This window comes from Telmatherina bonti (assembly GCF_933228915.1).
Source record: "Telmatherina bonti genome assembly, chromosome: 18".
NCBI lineage: Eukaryota > Metazoa > Chordata > Actinopteri > Atheriniformes > Telmatherinidae > Telmatherina > Telmatherina bonti.
Genome location: NC_136616.1, coordinates 21,899,379 through 21,906,860, shown reverse-complemented (window position 1 = coordinate 21,906,860; position 7,482 = coordinate 21,899,379).

The window sequence follows — 7,482 nt, the reverse complement described above, 5'->3', positions numbered from 1 at the left end:
GATCAGCAAAACGCTTGTTCTGTTCAGCGGAGCGGTGGAGAGCAGCAATCGTGTCAGACCAGACTCGCCTGCAGCGGCGGATATGGTGACGCACCGAGGTGACGGATATGTCCGTCTCATCAGCAGGAAAAAGGGGTGGCTGATAACCCAAGGAGATCTCAAATGGGAGAGGCCTGTGGCGGAAGAAACATGAGAATTGTGCGCATACTCAATCCAGGGCAAGTGTTGGCTCCAGTTCGAAGGGTCAGTGGACGTGGTGCAGCGGAGGGCAGCTTCCAGTTCCTGGTTCAGTCGCTCTGTCTGGCCATTAGACTGAGGGTGATAACCTGAAGTGAGACTGACCTTGGCTCCCAACGCAGAACAGAAATGTTTCCAGACTTGAGAAACAAACTGGGGACCACGATCTGAGAGGATCTCCTGAGGAATGCCATGTAAGCGAAACACATGTTTGACAAGGAGTTGAGCAGTTTGAAAAGAGGTAGGCAACTTCTTCAGTGCTATGAGGTGGCAGGCCTTTGAAAAACGCTCAACAACCGTAAGGATGGCTGTCATACCCTTAGAGACAGGCAAACCAGTGACAAAGTCCACGGCTATGTGAGACCAAGGTCTGGAGGGAGTGGGTAGTGGCTGCAGCAAACCAGCAGGAGGTCTGTTACCAGTCTTATTTCTAGCACAAACAGGACAGGCCAGGATGTATTCACGAACGTCTCTGGATTGTGGCCCACCAGAATCTACGTGTGATCAGGGAAACTGTGCGACTTATTCCAGAGTAACACGAGAACTTGGCCGTATGGAACCAGTGAATGAGACGGGACCTCACAGAAGCGGGAACATAAACACGGTTGGCCGGAACATTACCTGGAGCTGACTCAGTCTGTTGGGCTCTTTTCACGAGATTCTCGATCTCCCAGGTGAGTGTACCAATGGTGCAACTGGAAGGAAGAATAGGAGAGGGGGACTTGTCATTGTCGACAGGGCAAAATTGACGGGACAGAGCATCAGGTTTGGTGTTCTTGGGACCAAGACGATAAGAAATCACAAGGTTGAAACGGGAGAAGAACAGTGACCAACGGGACTGGCGAGGATTCAACCTTTTGGCAGATTGGAGATAAGAAAGATTCTTGTGGTCCGTCCAAATCAACACAGGATGTTCAGCTCCCTCTAACCAATGCCGCCACTCCTCCAGAGCTAATTTGATGGCAAGAAGCTCACGATCACCTACATCATAGTTTCTCTCCGTGATGGACAAGCGCCGGGAAAAAAAAGCGCAGGGCCGAAGTTTGGAATCAGGGTCTGAACGTTGGGATAATACAGCCCCTACACCTGCATCAGAAGCATCCACCTCCAGAACGAACTGTTTCATAGGATCTGGTTGCACAAGAATGGGAGCATGCGAGAACTTGTCCTTGAGGTCAGAAAATGCCTTGGTAGCATCAGGGGTCCAGGAAAAAGGGACCTTGGTGGACGTGAGAGCCGTTAGAGGAGCAGCAGTTTGGCTGTAATTCCGGATGAACCGACGGTAGAAATTTGCGAAGCCCAAAAACCTCTGTAGCTGTTGCCGTGTCTGGGGAATGGGCCAATCCCGGACTGCTTTGGTTTTCTCAGGATCAGTGCAAACCTGCCCACCCTCAAAAATGTAACCAAGGAAAGTCACAGAGGATAGATGAAATTCACATTTCTCAGCTTTCATAAAGAGCCGATTCTCCAAAAGGCGTTGCAGGACTTGACGAACATGGTGCTTGTGTTCACTGAGGGTCTTAGTAGATCAAAATGTCATCTAGATAGACAAACACAAATACATTCAGAAAGTCACGAAGGACGTCGTTAACGAGGGCTTGGAACACAGCGGGTGCGTTGCAGAGTCCAAAAGGCATCACTAGATACTCAAAATGGCCAATCGGGGTCTTGAAGGCGGTTTTCCATTCATCCCCTTGTCGAATACGGATAAGGTGATATGCATTTCGAAGGTCCAGTTTAGAAAAAACAGTAGCGCCATGAACCTGTTCAAAAGCAGATGTAATTAGAGGAAGGGGATACTTATTCTTCACTGTAATCTGATTCAAACCCCTGTAATCGATGCACGGTCTAAGTGTTCCATCCTTTTTGGACACGAAGAAAAACCCTTCTCCAAGAGGAGATGAAGAATGGCGGATTATTCCAGCAGCTAAGGAATCCTTGATGTATTGCTCCAGTGAGGCCCTTTCTGGACAAGAAATGTTGTAGAGTCGGCTAGACGGCAGAGGAGCTCCGGCAAGAATGTCTATGGCACAGTCATAAGGCCGGTGTGGTGGTAGGGAAAGAGCTTTGCTCTTACTGAACACCTGCCTGAGGTCTGCGTATTCCTCAGGTACTCCAGAGGTCAGGATGCTCCTCCACATTATCCATAGACAAGGAAGAGGGAAGAATGGCTGACTGAAGACAAGAAGAGTGACAAAAAGCGGACCAGGATTCCACCCGCTGGTCAGACCAATTAATGTGTGGATTGTGTTTCTCCAGCCAATCGAAACCTAACACAATGGGCGAAGATGAAGTGGAAAAAACGTAAAAGGAAATGGATTCATGATGGTTGCCGGACACAAGATGGAGCGGCTTTGTTCTATGAGTGATGTGAGGGAGGGGACGGCCATCGAGAGCTGCGACCTTAAGGGGAGATGGCAGTGGCTCGGTCTCAACATTATGTTGCAGAACAAAAGTCTGGTCAATAACTGTGCGCTCACAACCGGAGTCAATCAGGGCACTGAGAGAAACAGATTTATGGTGGATCAGGAGATTTGCAGGTAAACAGAAACGGTGAGATTTTGCAGGGAGATTCTTGTCCTCCTGAACTCCTGTGGCAACAGGAGGACTCACCAGTTTAACCTCTTTGGACAAGCAGCAATAAAGTGTCCTGAGTTGCCACAATAAATGCACAACTTTGCCTCTATACGCCTCTGTCGCTCTTCTGGGGAAAGGCGAGTTCTGCCAAGCTGCATGGTTTCAGGTTCCGTACAGGATGAACTCACAGTGGGCTGGGGTTGCATAGACACAGAAAGGGATCTGCTAGGTGATTTACCTGACCCATTTCGCCTCATTCTGTCTTTACTCTTCTCTCTCAGTCTGTTGTCCATCTTAACTGCTAGACTGATAAGATCATCCAAGGAATCAGGTTCATCTAGCACAATCAGTTCATCCTTTATCAGATCATTTAAGGCATGAAAAAATGCACTCTTCAAGGCTGTTGTGTTCCAGGAAGAAGCCGCGGCTAGGGTGCGAAATTCGATAGCAAATTCATTCACCGGGCGCTGTCCCTGTCGTAGCTTCCACAAACCACTTGTTAAAGCCGATTTATCCGTTACCAGATCAAACGTGGCTTTGAATTCATGAATAAATTCCTGAAATGAACATCCAAAATCTTGATACGCCTGGAAACGGCTCTCTGCCCATTTTAATGCCTTGCCAGTCAACAATCCCAGAATGTAAGAAATCTTTGCATCATCAGAAGGGAAGGAATGTGGAGCCCGATTAAACACAAGTGAGCATTGTAACAAAAACCCACCAACACGGCCCAACTCACCAGAAAACTTCTCAGGAGTGGGAATGGCAATGTCGCGGGGGGGGGGTGGAGAAACCAAGGGTGTGACAGATACCTCAGGATGAGCAACAGGTTGAGGTGGAGGAGTTTGGAGGTTCTGCAGAAGATGTGTAATCTGTTCCAGACGTTGGAGAGTTGCGTTCTGCTGTTCACCAAGGGTCTGTAAAGCGGTCTCATGAGACTGAATTCTGGAGTGTTGTTCTGAGAGAGTTCTCCGTATTGCTTCTGCTGGGTCAGAGTGGCTTGAGCGTTCTGTCATGGTGTGAAGATGTTGGACCCACATGCACGATTAAGCAATCTGCAAGAAAATGCCTTCAGCAGATAACTTAAAACAGAAGATGTTCAGGAGAAAAAGAAACATTTTTTGTTCTAAAACGCATCACAAGAATAATCATGAGTGGAATGTGAACACGGCAGCGATGTTTCTGGTAAATGGGTGTTCATCAGTTCAGTGGGATGTGTTTACATCCTTGTGTCAAATAATCAGCAGATAAAGATGGATTGTAGATTAACATGATAAATATCTTCTACTTTGTGTCATCAAAGATAAAATTCAAGGGGGTTCAGAAAATGGAACTTATGACAGTGGAGATTATAAGCCTCCTCTAAAAAAAAACCTGCCTGATGAGTTGTCACTTTGTATGCTGAAGTTATTCAGAAAGGCTCAGTTGTTAGAGAATTAGTACAAAATAGAGCACATTCGCACTGAAACAAATACTATGGCAGTCATAGGTCTGGTCTTCTATAAAACAGCACCTGCAGTGTAGATGAAAGTAAAATACCTGGATGCAGGTTTCATTTAACTTCTGAATCATAGGACTCACATTTTATTCAAACTCTCCATGACAGTTTAAAGAATTCAATGTAGAATCTGATTGCATGTGTCCCTGTCAGATGCAGTGAAAACATACACCAGCATTGTGCGATACTGTTGATAAAATTGAACTTTTAATCAACTGTAAAGAATGATGCTGTTGTAATGTAGTCATGTGAAAATGTCGACTGATACTGTTGATAAGGATTTCCTTCTTCCTGTAAAGCCACCAGAGGTCAAGTCTAAAAAAATTGTTTCAAGGTTGACACACATTTTAGAGGGACTCAAAGAACTATCGTTAAACGCATGCAGCACATCACAGTATTACCCAAGTGGGACTATTTTCCAGTCTGTGAGCTATATTCAAGATCAGTGAACTTCTTTTGAAAGGAAATAATGTTTAGATAATGTCTTCAACAAGAGGAGTTTTCTTGTTTCTGCCCATTTGTTTGTTTCTGTCTCATAATAAAAAGACACAAGGAATTTAATTTCAGAGACTGAAATCCCTTAAACCAAGTCCAGCTTAACAGGAACAAAACTGAGACCATGTTAACTGGAATTCCACATGGATTCCAGACTTGTGTCATGGCCAGGGACTCTGGGAAACTGGGAATCTGACTTAACCTCCAGCCAATGATGGACTGTCCATGAGGCATAGCGGGCGTTTCCCAGTGGGTCTGTGTGTTTTCTGGGCCAACACTGTCTGACTGATCCACAAAACCTAGTATATAGGTGGCTAAGTTATAATGGGCCAGAAAAACACCTCCCTCTTTTGCTGTCGTCCCTGTTTCTGAGTGCCAAATAGTAAGCAGAGACTTTTCTTTCTAGACCACGACCCATGAAACACAACGATCTACAGCCATTGGTTCTTTTCTTAATAAGGCCATTCAGATATGTTAAACACCTTTCAGTGGACGCAGCTACCTGTCAAAACTGAGTAGAGAAAAACAGAGAGCGGCAGAGAAAATGTGCCTTTAAAAACCCAGAAAGGCATTAACATAGCGCCAACTTTGGCCAAGCAGCTCATGTAAGATAAATCAGACATGTCTTGGCATAAGCCATTGAGGTGGCTCCCTAGAGTGTGACACGCTTGAAAATATCTTGAAAATAAAGTCTTGAAAATAAAAAGGGAACATTCATTCATTCATTCATTATCCTAACTGCTTAGTCAATGAAGGGTAAGCTGGAACCTATCCCAACAGTCTTTGAGCGAAAGGCAGGGTACATCCTGAACAGGTCGCCAGTCCATTACAGGGCCGCATCTTACTTACTGTTCCAGAGAAACAACAATTCTATATATTACTTGTATTTACAACAAACCTATTATAATAGACTGTTATTAATTCTAAATTAATCTTGTATGATCCTATTTGCTCATTCAGACCACAATTTGGGAAAGACACAGACTAAAGGAGTGTCAACTAAAAATGTGAGATATGTAAAAGATGTTGAACAGTGTCTGTAATTGACTGTAACTCATAGTCAGAAAATGCTGTGAATTTAATCGTTTTTGTTATCATATTTTTATCAGGCCTCCAGATCATCAGTGGGGAATACAGCCGTACCATATGACACTTCTCTATTAACAGCCTCTGATAGCATCTTTGGTACTTCTATGCAGGCCATAAATGAGGGTGCTGATATCACAAGTCCCAACACACCCACCAGCATTCCTCATGCAACAAAAACTGATCCAACCCTTACCAGCACAACCACTAACAAATTCTTAGACAGGACTGAGACAGATATGTCAAGTTCATCTGAGAAAACATCAGCTAGAATCAAAGTCAGTGGTGGAATGTGGACCCTGAAGTTTCATGTACAAACATCTTCAAGCCCTGTTGAGGGAGTGGAAGGCCCCATATACGGAGGCATCAATGAAAAAGGTTCAACCGCTACTACAGCTGTAACAGCCACAGAGAAGACAACTACACAACAAGAATCCATAAGCTCTGCAAAGATGGCAACTTCAAATACAACAAATGTGAGTTCTTATAATGAAACAATATCGCCTACTTTAACCGTGATTACCACACATGCACCACCTGGAAATCCCTCATCCATGAATCAAACATCTGGTGAGAATCTAACTCCAGTCACTCAAGTGCAGAATTCGGAGGAAAGTTCAATGAATGGTTCACCTGAAGCAGTTTCAGGATCAACAACCAAACCAAATGAAAAGATGCTTTCTACTCTTAATATAACTTCAGTTCAAAATCAAAGTGCTCCCTTCTCAACAACAGTGACTTCCACAACAGCATCTACTACGCTTAACAGAAAAACAGCATCCATGGAGATAGACACCATGACACCAATACAATCAGTGTCATCTTCTTCATCCAAACAACATAACACCACTTCCCTGTCATCCAGAGCAACTGCACAAAGTAATGCATCCATCAGTGGCATTTCAACTGCAGTCATTGTGACAGCATCGTCAATAACATCAACAGAAATAAAAATTTCATCAGACCATATCATAGGAATAAATGCAGCTCAAACAATAGACTCGGAGTCTACAAGCAATACATCACCAGCTACTCCAAACACAAGTGCCCCAGGTGTGAAAACAGGATTCAGCAACGCATCAAGAGAAAACACAACAGGGATGTACAACATATATTCAGTAACATCCTCAGAAACTCCAGCAAGACAAGCATCAGTAACAGCAAAGTCAGTCACTTCACCAATGTCAGAACCAACAGCAGCACTGTTACATGATGGAGCATCATCAACATTTCAAACTGCAGCGCCAACAACGATTATAATACCTACAATAGCTGAGAAATCACCAACACTGGCAGTAATTTCAATGGCGCAGTCAACAAGTGACAGCACAACAAAAGAAAGAGATGAAACACCAACAGTCATACAAAACATCACAGTGAAAACGATAGCAACAACTGCATCAGACATTTCAGCATCTGCCACACCTATCACGTCAGCTACCGCATCCACGTATGACTTTGCCGCAGGGCCACAAACAGACAATAAAGCGACAAGTCCACCGCAATCATTAGCTCAGATACAAATGACTTCTTCTGCAGCAAGAGGCTTTCGGGAAGAGTTTTCTAATATTTCTTCGTCCATACAAAAC